The sequence below is a fragment of the Nannobrachium achirus genome (genome assembly GCF_963921795.1).
Source record: "Nannobrachium achirus genome assembly, chromosome: 13".
Lineage (NCBI taxonomy): Eukaryota > Metazoa > Chordata > Actinopteri > Myctophiformes > Myctophidae > Nannobrachium > Nannobrachium achirus.
The window spans coordinates 41,587,161-41,600,724 of record NC_137833.1 but is presented as its reverse complement, the minus strand read 5'-3'; the positions used below and the strand labels follow the sequence as shown (position 1 = coordinate 41,600,724).

At 42.1% G+C, this 13,564-nt stretch overlaps 1 protein-coding gene across 1 annotated transcript in view; it reads left to right on the top strand.

Annotated features, from left to right (window-relative positions):
• ttc27 (tetratricopeptide repeat domain 27) overlaps nucleotides 1-13,564 on the top strand; it is a 205,266-nt gene that overhangs the window by 53,368 nt on the left and 138,334 nt on the right. The gene's annotated exons all lie outside the window — the stretch shown is intronic.

Here is a 13,564-nt window from a genome sequence, read left to right as displayed (position 1 = left end):
ATCGTCAAAGAAAAAGGTCCTTTTCACTTAACTGGAGCTCAGTTAGTCTGTTCTTGATAGACTACTATGTCAGTGGTTCTCAAACCTTTTCATTCGAAGGACCCCCAAAATGATATTTATTTGGCCACGGACCCCCATCTCAAAATATTTAGTTCCAGGGACTCTCCAGAAGCAAAATTTGAGTTACAAACGTTCGCTTTATATTCAAAGATTTGCACACATTTTCACGACTTTTTCAAAAATAGCAGATCTACAAGCTCGCGGCACTCGGTGCCGCGCTGTGAGCTTGTATATCTGCTATTTTTCACTGGTTAAAGATTTCAATAATTCTAGGCCTAAATGGGTTTTAACAGGCCCTTAGCAGATGGTGCTCCGTGTCTCCTAGGAAGACCCTGGGGATATATAGGCTAGTTTTACAGTTTGGGAAAATACAGCGACAGGAAAAGGAGAAAATGAATGAAAGGTCTTGGAAAACTTTGGATGGTTCTTGAGAACAGTAAAGATTTCAACAGAAATGATCCCTAAGGCTTGCTAAAGTTGTAAGACAAAACTAAGTAGGATAACTTTCCTGTATCAGTTTCAGCATCCATTAGATCTAGCAAACAACCCAATGTTTGGCATAGATCGAAAGTTCTATGCCAATCAGACAAATTGAAACATGGGAGGTGTAGGACTGCTGTACAATTGAAACTCATGAATTTGCTCTCAGACCTCTCAGACCTTCCTATAGGGTGTGCCAAATGTAGTTCTAAGGGCGGATTCACACTGCGGTCTCGGGACCGGTCTCGAGGCTACTTGGCAGATGTTTAGACCGGTTTTGACAGTGTGAAGCCTGCGGTTTTCCTCAGAACCGGATAGCCTCGAAACCACCTCAAGAGGTAGTCTCGAGGCTGCTTGATGCGACCTTGTGAATGGTGAGCTGCAGTGTGAAGCAACCGTCCACAAAACCGGTTTTGATGTTGAACGTGACCTCATATAAATTCGACGAGTCAGGCGTCGCCACAAATAAACACTAGGTAACAGTTGTCGACATGGCCATAAGATCAGCGACGCGTTAGATTGCTTGCTTGCTGGAGATTTGCGCAGACGCTGACATCCAAACGCAATTAGACAATACCCACAAAAATGCAGACATATTTTCGGTAATCAGTGAGTAGGCCTATATGCGTGAGCGTGGATTTAACAGAACAATAGAACAATGCCGTGCTAAAGTCAAGTGGCTCAAACTACACTATCATAAAGTTAAGGATGCTCTGCTAAAAACTGGCAGCTCCACAGATGAAAAAGATACATTTATTTAACCCTGACATCCTAGACCTAGAATCACAACCCATCACCCGTCCAATAAATCCGAGTCCGTCAACACCGCCAACTTCTCTTCATCATCATCATCATCATCATCAGCAGCACCAGTAGCATCTCCGACTCCACTCTCCAGCCGAAGACAGCACGGGCATGTCCCGTTTTGGTGTCGTAGCGTTAATACTAGTGTACCAACGCTTTTTCGCCTCGTTTCTTTTTCTTTGAGGAAGCCACTGATTTGCACTCACTAGCACACTTGTTCTAATGTAATGTGCAGTGCATGCAGTGTGCCTGCTTGACGTGCTTGTTACCCTTAATGTGAACATTAATTAAGCCACACTGTGGCTTGTGAAAGCGTTTCAATTGTAGGCTATGTTGATTATTAAATAATAAAAATAATAACGTGCGCTGCGCTGGAAGTCTGACACAGTGACTCGCTCATCATCATTCATTCATTTCTGCGCCTGGAAAATAGCAGATCTACAAGCTCACAACGCGTCGCGGATGCGAGGCATTGTGAGCTGGTAGATCAGCGAACGTCACTCGACGCCTACTATACAGGTCTATTGATATGCAAATAGGCTTGTTTCTTTGTTAAACAGTTCTCGAGGTGTGAACTTCGGGGGGTGCGAGACCCCGACTCAGAAAAGGTTTGGTCGTCGGGGATCACTGCAACACTGTTCCACACTGCGCTGTCGCGCGTCATTGGATTGTTACATCAACTTTCGTGCCTGAATTTCTTGGCGACCAGAATCAGCAATGTCGCATAGTTGATGACGTCTGTATTCAACAGCGAGGCACTATGTGCATACCGCCACCTATAGGATCGGGACGTATAGTGCTAGTGATCTCCAGGGAGGCCAGAAGGCATGCCAATGTGAATGCTGGCCAGCGTGAACCAGCAACCGTTTTCAGAATCAGTTCTAATCAAACGGATTGCAGTGTGAATCCGCCCTAAGAGCGGCCATTTCTTGGGTAAACACAGCCTTACACAGGTGTTCTGATTAGACTATAGCATTAGTTCTATGCAATCAAACAATTGAAACACCTGTGTTTTGACCCAAGAAATGGCCGCTAAGGACTACAATGACGTAGCCGCTGGCACACACTATACAAACACATTGTAACTTCAAACTCACTTTTATCGATGTTAGACTCAATGAAAACACCCATCCTTGGTTCTGGTTCTGCTGATATGATATTAACGATTAGTTTAATTTATTTTGTCTTATTTTCATTTTCCAAAAGCATTATCCAACTATAATTAAGGAAACCTCTGTCATCAAAGGAACCTCTGTCATCAAAACCTGTCTGTTCAGCAGGGTTCTCCTCATTGGCATGAGCAATTGATCAGAAAGAACTCGCACACAGGAATTGACCATTAGCATACAACCATTTTTCACTTTCCCAACATGTAAGCTGTTTATTAGAGTTTTGGTGTAAACACCGGAGATTCTGCTATGAGATGAATAAATAAAAACCTACCTGACATATTGGAAACCTGTGCTCTGAGGAGCACTTTTTCTTGTTTCTGCTTCACCACAAATGCCAAGAAAATGATTTAAGGTTTGATGTGTACCTGTTTTCCTAGTTTCTTCTAAGCACCTAATTGTTTTTCTTTGGATTCTACTTATGTGACCATTTACCCTGTCGATTGTAGACTTATGGCTTATACTCTAATCTCACACTTGTAATTTGCTTTGGATAATTGTGTCTGCTAAATGCATTAATTGTAAATTGTCTCAAGACCAGGGCTAGAAGAAGATCAAGAAACAAATCCTTCCACTCCCTCCTACCAAAAAGGCTCAAACCAGCGTGCACATTAAATTCTTTCATGTTCATTTAACTGTGAGTGTAAAGTCTAAAAGTCTAAAAAAAAATAGCTAAAATAGAAGATCTACAAGCTCATAACGACCCACAATGCTTTTCGACCTGTAGATTGGCTATTTTTGTTGTTCATTGTACTATACATGATATAATGCTTAAGTGGTTATGACTTTTCACACAAATTGAGACTTTATCCTGCATTGTGACTGGCAAGCTCTAGTGTTCAAGCTAGCTTTCATCAAAGGGCTGTGTGGAGAAAGCACTCAAATTGCCCTCTTCAGAAAGAAAACATAATCTATCAGTGATAAATCAATGTGCAGGTGTTGAGAGGTGCTCTGATTGCTGCTGAAGCTCTTAACACATCGGGTTAACTGCTTTTTTACCTTGTTTGGGAGCTCCAGGGAAAAAGTAATCAGAGTAAATGTAATCCGAGTATGTCCTGTTTTTTTTTTTTGCGATAGTATTTTCTTTCACTCAAAAATAACAATCGAGAGCATCAGTGTTTTTGTAATGGCCGGTAGAGAAGGCCGCGTTTTAAACATGAACTTGATTTAAAGATAAATGCACTTTTGTGCAGCAGCATAACACTGCTGTCTATGAGGGAACCAGACCTCCCGGTCACGTGATACCCCGTTGCATTTCAGGAATTGGAGTGTTTCTCTTCACAGGCGGGTGCCTCGTACAGTAAACTTCACCCCCCCGCGCGACGCGTCAAACGCATCCAGGGCACAGGGAGACTTCCTATGAGTTAACATGAGCACACAGCAAACTAGACCGGACCGTGTGGTCCGGTCTAGATATAGATGTCTACATTTAGACGGTCTACAAGTTTAGACGTCTAAAACCGTTCAAATCCGTGTTAGACCAATTTTAGACGTGTGCTCAGTGAGAAGCATGGTGATGCCATTTAGGCCTAACCTATAGTTAGGCCTAAATCAGAATTTAGCCTACAAAAACAAATATGTTGCAACATAGTGTACATGTACTGTAAGCCCCTCCCATACACTAAAATGTGTACCCGGCCTGATCGTCTTATTTCATCAAGTGAGCTGTTGGAAGTCCTGGCTGACTGTCTGTCTGACTGTGTGTGTGCTGTACCGATCAGCATCAACTCTTTTCATGCACAATGCCAAATGGCCAAGGAAGGAACTCTACCCTAAAGTTTTCAAATTGGCCTCGGCTCATAGTACTGCAGTTGTATACCTTTGACTTTAACGATTAAATATTTCAAAATGTATAAAACATTGTGGCAGTGGGGCGTGGTCTAGGTACCATCTGCAAGTGGAGGAGGCAAGAGTGGCTCTGCCAACTCACAGGCGCACCTGCAGCACATCAGGTAATTAGTTCAGGGCAATTACAGTGGCTGTATTTAATGGAACTAATCCGCTAGTGCTCTCTAGTGCAGCGAGGCTGGGTCCTGCGCTGGCTTGAGACCACAGGCTCTGTGCGAGGAAGCTGGCACCGTGGCTGCATTTATTTTTGACAGTCGACTCGTTCTAACTTTGTGTTATTGTCACTCAGCGACTGAGTTTATGATTTCCAGTTCACACACGACTGAGAGCCGAGAGAGTCTTTTGTTTGCTACGAGGCCAATAAATCTGCGGTTCACTGAACTGTCCTTATCTCGTGTTCCCTCATTCTCCCTGGGTTTGTGTTCAGTTTGTCACACATATGTGAAGGGAGGGGGAAATAGTGGAGGTATTTCTGTGGTCTACTGGCAGCGTGCAAAATAGATTTGGCCCTGATCGGTCCAGTAGTTTGCGAGATTTAGCTCCAGATACTCACGTAGACGCATAGAAAAAATCGCACCAGTGCGAAGTGAGCGGTGCAAACACTATTGAGGAGGAGGGGGAGTATGACAAACTATGACATCACCATCAAAGTGTCATAGAAAAAATCTTTTAAGAACTACTGGTTTAGAAGGAATTTGTAAAATCGACCTCAGGTCTTAATTGGTTAAATAATATGCCAATATTTAATATATTTAATTCTCTACAATTGTCAGCCAATCGAAGACGATGATGGTGACCCCTGTAGAGTTAACGGAAAGGTTAAATGAAGGTCAGAAGAGGAGGTGATTAGACTTTTGGGGGGTGATTGACACAGGAGTTCAAAGCAGCCCCACTTGACTTTCTCCCCCCCGTCACAGCTTGTGTGTGTGTGTGTGTGTGTGTGTGTGTGTGCGTGCGTGCGTGCGCGCATGTGCGTCTATGTGCATGTGTTTATGTGTGTAATAACTACTTAATCACAGGGCTTTTTATTTATTTATTTAAATCTGCCTCTTGCACATGTTACAGCTTTATTTTATGAACGTCAACTTGTCAGGGGAACCAGCCAAGGGTTCTTTTACGATTATAGTTTTTGCAGTGTTTTTGGAAGGGTCCACATTCTCATAAGAAAGAGACGTGCAGATGAAGTTAAGAACTTTACCAGCAAATCTTGCAATACCCCTCTTTTTTATTTTTGTCAAATGCACTCTTTGTCTCCATATAAACTATATGGATCTTACTAGTATATCACTGGTTATATCTTCATCTTCATAGGGGACTTTTATTAGGCTATGCAGGAGCCCTATAATAATCAATCTGTTTATCCGTCTGGCTACTGATTTTATTATTCCTGTGACTAGCCGGCACCCTTTCTGACCTGTATAGCGTTCGATTTGTTTTAGTGCAGGGGTCTTCGACGTTTTCAGGCCAAGGACCCCTTAGTTGAGAGAGAGATGAAGCAGGGACCCCCACTAGATTCCACATAGTTTCATCTTTTGACAGCACAATCATCAGTATATTTTGGATTCATGTTAATTTGTGTTTTCAGATATTTAACCACTTGGACTGTCAATACTTAATAAAGTTGACCTTTCACTCTGTACTTAGTGTGCTCTTTTTCCCCTCTACACCTCTTTGCCGAAAATAGCCGATCTAGAAGCTCACAATGCTTGTAGATCTGCTATTTTTGGCAAAGGTTCTCAGAATAAGGACACTAGGGTTCAAGTGGTTAATATAAAAAAGGAGAACAAAGTTTCTATGATTTGGAGAGGACCCCCTATAGTAACCCTGAGGACCCCCCCCCCCCCCGGACGCCCTGTTGAAGACCCTTGTTTTTTGTGCATTGTAGGTTGCCTCTCTTTCAATGTTCCATTCGTTGTCCGTTTTTACAAAGCCTTTGTCTCCAATGGAGGCTCCACGCTCCTGGAGCTGCTCTTGCCTTTCTGTGTAAGCTGCTCACCTTGCCTTGCCTCGGGGATTATAGTCATTGTAGTCATTAATGCTGCATATTCTGATCTAGAGGCGTTGAATAGCTGTTATCTTTGAAATATTCTATTTTTTTCTCTTGTCGTCTGCCCCAGCCATAGCTTTCCCCCTTTGAAGCGTTCCGTTTCTCTTCTCCTCCTCGCGTCCTCAGAGGAGAGTCTGAGGAATGCTGAGTTCACAGAGTACTGTGGATCTCTGTCTCACGTCCAGGATCCCTGTGACAGATGCTGAGATGTGTCTGCTGCAGGCAGGGACAGGGGAGAGAGGGGAGGGATGCAGTGAAGCTAGGGTAAGAGCAGGGACAGGGGAGAGAGGGGAGGGATGCAGTGAAGCTAGGGTAAGAGCAGGAGAACACGAAGGTGAAGGGAAAAAATCTGAACGAATTCGGCAGGTATTGGGATTTTGGGATGATGTTAGGAGATTAACCCATTTAGAACGGATACACATTTTGTGTATCATTATTTTATGCTTTAACTATTGAAAAATAGCAGATATACAAGCTCACAGTTGTAGATCTGCTATTTTTGAAAAATCGTGAAAATTAGAATTTTGACCCGATTCTATAAGTGTCTTTTGAATCCTTCTAAGGTTTTTTTTAAAAACCTATGTTTCTATGTCAGCAATCTGGCCAGCCATCGTCAAAGAAAAGGTCCTTTTCACTTAAATGGAGCTCAGTTGGTCTGTTCTTGAGAGACTACTATGTCAGTGGTTCTCAAACGTTTTCATGTGAAGGACCCCCAAAATGATATTTATTTGGCCACGGACCCCCATTTCAAAATATTTAGTTCCTGGGACCACCCAGAAGCAAAATTTGTGTTACAAATGTTCGCTTTGCACACATCTTAACAACTTTTTCAAAAATAGCAGATCTACAAGCTCGCAGCTTGTATATCTGCTATTTTTCAATAGTTAAAGCATTCAATAATTCTAGGCCTAAATAAAAAGAACATGGGCTTCAATCATCTGGACCTGGGTCAAGTTGTAATTTTACTTGTTTCTTCACAGTATTTTGTTTTAGGTTTGTCAAGCCGCCTGCCCTGCATAGAGGCAGGAATTGCTACTTGGGACAACATGGAAAATCAAGAAATGCAATCATTTTGAAAATATATATTTGTTGCTATCGGAGTTGTCCTGACAGTGAGTGAATACTACTAATAATAATGGAGACCTTATTATCCAGCTAAAGAAATTCAGCTTCACCCAGCCGATGGCTGCTTAGATGGTCTTGTTGAGGGCACAGTGACCGGGACAGGGTGGCGAACCAGCGGCCTCTTCATTGAAGCATTCATAGCTGGGGTTACTTGGCGTTTGGGATGTGCTTTGCTTCTCACGCCCTCTTTGAGAAGGTGTGTCCCATCACCAGTGTGACAGTCTGCTAGCACGTATTGTGTTTGCTGCTGAGTGATCCACGACAGGCATGTCTGCCTTCAACTAGGTGGGTGGTTCTCGCTCAGCTCTCACTCTCATGGGCGTGCACGCTCTCCCTCTCTCTCTCTGACACCTGGCCTCATCTGTAGCATGCTTATCTGCTCATCTACCCAGCTGAGGCCCATTCTAGAAATGCCTTTTAACTCATTGAGTGCCAATCCCGAACTAGTTCGGCTTTATTAGCGTATCGTAGAGTGCCGATCCCGAACAAGTTCGGCTTTTAAAAAAAAAAAAAAAAAGAAAAAAAAATTTTTTTGAAAAAAATTTTTTTGAATTTTTTTTTTTTTTTTTTGGACCCCATCAAATCTGGTGAACATGATTTCAATCGCGATTTTGCATGTTCCACCCCCATACAACCCCATCTAACATACAGGGCAGCCATTTTTGTTTACATTACATGTAAAACATAATGGCGATTATCTCAAGAATGCCTGAACGGATTTCCAATCGGATTTTTTTGTTTGAAAGCTGTGAACAAACTGCACAAATCCACTCCAATGCAATCCAGGATTGCATTGGATTTTTTAGAGCTCATTCTTCTCTGTTTTTTTCCCATGCATGAGGTGTGCAAGGTTTAATCATGGCTAAGTTGACGAAAATAAGGCTTCTAAAATGCTTGGTAGCCAATAGCTAACTTCAAGCTAACTTCATCCTCTTCCTGTACATGCACAAAGGAAAGTGTCCTTTCCTTTGTAAAAAAAGTCATGGCTCCAGGGCTTGGGCATGCATTACCAGCATATCTCTATTATTCTCTGGTCACTGGGCGCCCTCTAGTGGTGATAGGCTGGCACTCAATGAGTTAATTCAATAGTTCTCAATATTTTTCTACATTTTACAAAAATAGCAGATGTACAAGTGCCGCGCTGCGAGCTTGAATATCTGCTATTTTTTTTATAGACAATGCAAAAATATATAATGCCACAGATGCTTTCCCGGTTTTAATGGATTTACCAAACGGCTCCGTCACCACTGTCCCTTTACAGAAATAATCGCTAAAGAACATCTTTGGCACATCAATTTCTATCTCCACACACCCATACAGACACACACACACACACACACACACACACACACACACACACACACACACACACACACACACACACACACACACACACACACACACACTGCTAGCCACAGTGGGCAGCCAGGTGCTATACTGTACACTGTCGCGTACTGATGTAGAGTCCGCGTCTGCGTTCCGCCTCAGCACTCTAGTTCGTCCTGTCATTCTTCAGGGCCATGCCTCCTTAATGGAGCGTGTGGTGAAGTGCGTACTAAGGGCTTGTTATTAAAAAGGTCGCCATCGTGCCTCGATGCCTTTTAAGAGGCTGGTGTGGAATAATTAGCAAACATAATTACACAGATGCCGCGGTGTGTAACAAGATTGACAGATCGCTGTGAATAGATTAAAGAAGATGGTCTCCAGAGTTGTGGATTCGGTGTGTGTGTGCGTGCGTGCGTGCGTGCGTGCACAGGGGGCTAGATGTGGGCAACATGCATAGCATAAAAACATAGTTATTTTTATTTATTTTAGCAAAAAGGATGTTTTAATTCTATTTTGACTGCTATTACTATCCTGGTGGGGATTTTGTGTACCCACAATGATGGCAATACTTAAAACGTGCACGCGCACGCACACACACACACACACAGTGATGTTACTAGGTTTTCAATGTAATGGGTCCCGGGACCCACAGGTGGTCATTCAAATGGGTCCCAGAAAAGTTTTATGAGTCCTCAATACAATGTTTTCGAGCGCTGTGAGCTTGTAGATCGGCTATTTTCAAAATGTTTGCCTATTTCTTATATTTATTTTACAATTTGGCTAATGTTTGAACTTAGAACTACTAGAACTACTAAAACATGTGCCCCTAATGAATTCGGGCACGCAAAATGGCGTCGGACGTCGGTGGAATCAAAACTTTGACGTTTCTATCGCCTGTTTAAGACTTTCTACGTGGATTTTATTTGTGTTAACGTAGGGTAAAGTATGATGCTTTCACCCATGAACAATGGTGGTGTCTGTGGAATTTTTAAATGTTTTTCTTTTACCGTGACCCGGTAAATTATTTTAACATAGACTCCAATGGAGGCGCATCCCCGGGACTCCATGACCATGACATGAATGAGTCCCTGGGCGACTTGAATGAGTTTTTGATGCGGGATGCGCACGTAATGACATCACTGCACACACGCACGCACACACGCACACACACAGACACACACACCTTGTCTCACATGTACTGTAGCAGCAGCATCTGGTCTAACATCCCTTTGGGGGAATGAGTGTAGTGTAAAAGTGATGGTCTTGGCTCAGGAGATGTTATAGCCAGATTGAATGTCTGTGTTGACATCTGCCTTTGGGTTAAATAGCAAATGATTTAGTTTTGCAACAAAAGGTCATATTTTATATGTGCAGTAATACAAGATAAAGAAATGCAGTGAAACAAATAATAAACCAGTTATTCTGCTTTTGAACAGTGTGTTTTGCACCTTCCCCACACGCACGCAGTCGCACACACACACACACACATACATACACACACACACACACACACACACACACACACACACACACACACACACACACACACACACACACACACACACACACACACACACACACACACACACACACACACACACACTCTCTCTCTCTCTCTCTCTCTCTCTCTCTCTCTCATTAACCAACCCATTTAGGCCTAGAATTATTGAATGCTTTAACCAGTGAAAAATAGCAGATATACAAGCTCACAGCGCGGCACCGAGTGCCGCGCTGCGAGCTTGTAGATCTGCTATTTTTGAAAAAGTCGTGAAAATGTGTGCAAATCTCTCTCTCTCTCTCTCACACTCACAATAGCCACTGTAAGATTATTCAGAGTTCAAGAGCAGCAACTGAATGCTTTCACAGCCAGCCTCCACCATTATAATCCACACTCAGTATGCGTTAGGGCTGTCAATAAACACTCCAGATTCAATAAACAGATAGCATTAAAATGTATATTTGGCTGTATATTTGGCTGTCACAGGTTCTGACCCTGGATCATGGCGCTGAATGACTAGTCTGGTAAAACCTCCCAGTCGAGGAATTCACATTTTATTTTCATTCAGTGGTCTGCTGAATGAAAATGACATGTGAATCCCTACTGAATGACAGGGAGTCACACAACGTCACTTTCATTGATTGAAAGTTAAATGCACAGTAAGTAAAAATGAAACGAGGGAATAATTCACCAAAAACCTTGTGGTAATGGCAGAGAGTTCACAACTCGCACAGCGAAGGATTTGCACTCTGAGCAAATAGCCCCATTTGGAAAGACTAGAATTTTTGATAATTGTTATTCCATGTCTATTGAATGCGAAAACTTTCATGTGAGACAATCAGACAATGTAGAAACAATCTAAAAACCAATAGAATGTATACCTGTTAGCTGCCGCTGGCTAAGGCACAAAAAGGCAAAAACTCACCAACACATAGTTGTATTTACTCATTGTGTAAAACATATAACTATTGACTAACACAAAGCCAGAATACATGTAAATACATTTTGCTGTATCCCCCTAACTCTGCCAGAGTGGCTATACCGCTCCTTGCCTCTTTTTCGCAGGACATGGATTTTGCACAAATTTAACTCAACTCTGAGTTAAATTAACACAGATGAATCAATACAGAATAGTATCAGGGCTCTATACTTGGACTATTATCTTTTCCCCACAAAATCTTCACTGAAAGTAGCCATTGGCCAATCTACAATCTCACGACATGTCGCAATGTGATGTCTCCCCCCCCCTCCCAGGTGGTGGGGTTCACCAATGGTTCACCATTGTTAGAGATCATTGTGCATTGTTCATATCCTGGAGGATCTTTTTCTCAGGGATACACAAACCTACCGCTCACTGTCCAAACTTCTTCACTATTATCCCGGCATTGTAAATACTATATGTGCTCCACTGGGATGCTCACACATTCTCAAAAGGACATCATCATCATCTCTCTGCTCTCCACTCTCATTCCACGGGGATAAAACGGCATTTCCGAAACTATGTGTCAGGGAATGAAAATGAGTTGCCACCCTCACACTGCCACACAACAACAACAACACTTTGTTATGGGCTGATGTCCCAAGATACAGCTTTATTTATTGTCGAATTTTGGCAATAGGCTTGAAAAGTTTTAAGAATCCCCAGTCTAAAAGATCAGAGAGCGGACTTCACAGTGCTTCTCTGAGCTCAGGGTATGTGACCTTGTCTGGAATCTCCCTTTGTCTTTAGAGATCACTTTTGGCTTTAGGCCATCACTTCCTGGACATACTGAATATCTCCCTCAGAATATCTTCCTTTTTCGGGGCAGCAAGATTCATTGCTCAACAAATCCTCTAGTTGATATAGATTATACATACCGGTATATTTCCCTTGACGTGAACTTTCTCTTTTCAAATCTTTTTATTGTTTTTTTAAAGAGAAATGAGGCCAGAAGCGGGTAAACAGTCTCAGGTGCATACATCTTGTCATAAACATATCAACGCATATATTATGAAAAAGTGAAAATAAAAACATCCTCTATCCCCCCTCCTCCCACCCTCAATCCCCAGGATGGTTGCACAACAAAGTTACATTAAAGACAAAATGAAAATGAAAATGTACAGATTTCCGGCCAGTCATGTAGGTTTTTTTTTGCCTCCTGGTGGCTCTATAATAATCCAAAGTGAAAAGGGTGCCACGTGTTCTTGGGCCTTTCATGGCAATCGGACGCTGCATGCAGGACGTGTCACTTTGCATGTATGATTTAGAGGCAGAAGAATAATTTGCATAAAACTGCAATATTCAGTGAATTATTAAAAAATAATGTTTCACTTCAAAAAAAGTTAAACGTAAATGTTTCACTAAAAAAAGATTTGTGCATGTGACACGAAAATTCTAGGAGGAGATAGATTTTTACTGTTTCGGCATGAGGAGACGCATAGATGTGTCCAGGTTTCATGGCTGTGTGTTCAAAGGCTTCCTACAGCGCCACCCTTTGGTCAATTGTTGCGAGCTTCGTGTTTTAGCCGTTTTGCATAGTGCTCTACCATACTGCCGAGTTTCGTAAAAAGCGACTGCACGGTCAAGCCACTAGAGAAAAAGTGGCGGAAGAAAAGGTACAATATCAATGAGTGGCCTTTGCCACTGCGTGACTTGGCCACTAATGATGAAGTACAATATCAATGAGTGGATTTCGCCACTGCGTGGCTTGGCCACTAATAATTTGCCAATGTCCAATAAAGCCCCTCTGAACTGAATTCAATTATTAGTCAAACAACAACAACTTATACATACTGAACTTTGTCCATTTGATTTGACGGTGCCTTCCTATTATTTGACCAGTTCTCTATTCTAACTCTTCCTGTAACAACTAACACATACTAGACTTTGTATTGCTGTCAATCAATCAATCAATCAATTCTTGGAAAACTCACGAGGGTTAAGATAGTCTCATTTCCAGTAGTGCAGCGATTAAAACAACAACATTAAAATCCTTTCTTTCTTTCTTTCTTTCTTGATAAACCTTATTTAGCCGCTGGCACGCACTTGAGCCATTATGTCAAATCGACCGGCTTCATCGGGACTCGTCTGCTTGCACTTTGCTAAGAGATATGTTATATTATACTGTAGTTTATATTATTTATATTAATTTATTAATTAATTAATTTTCTCCTTTGACTTGAATGCGAAATTGCCCATTAACCTTTCCTGAATATGGAGATGACCGA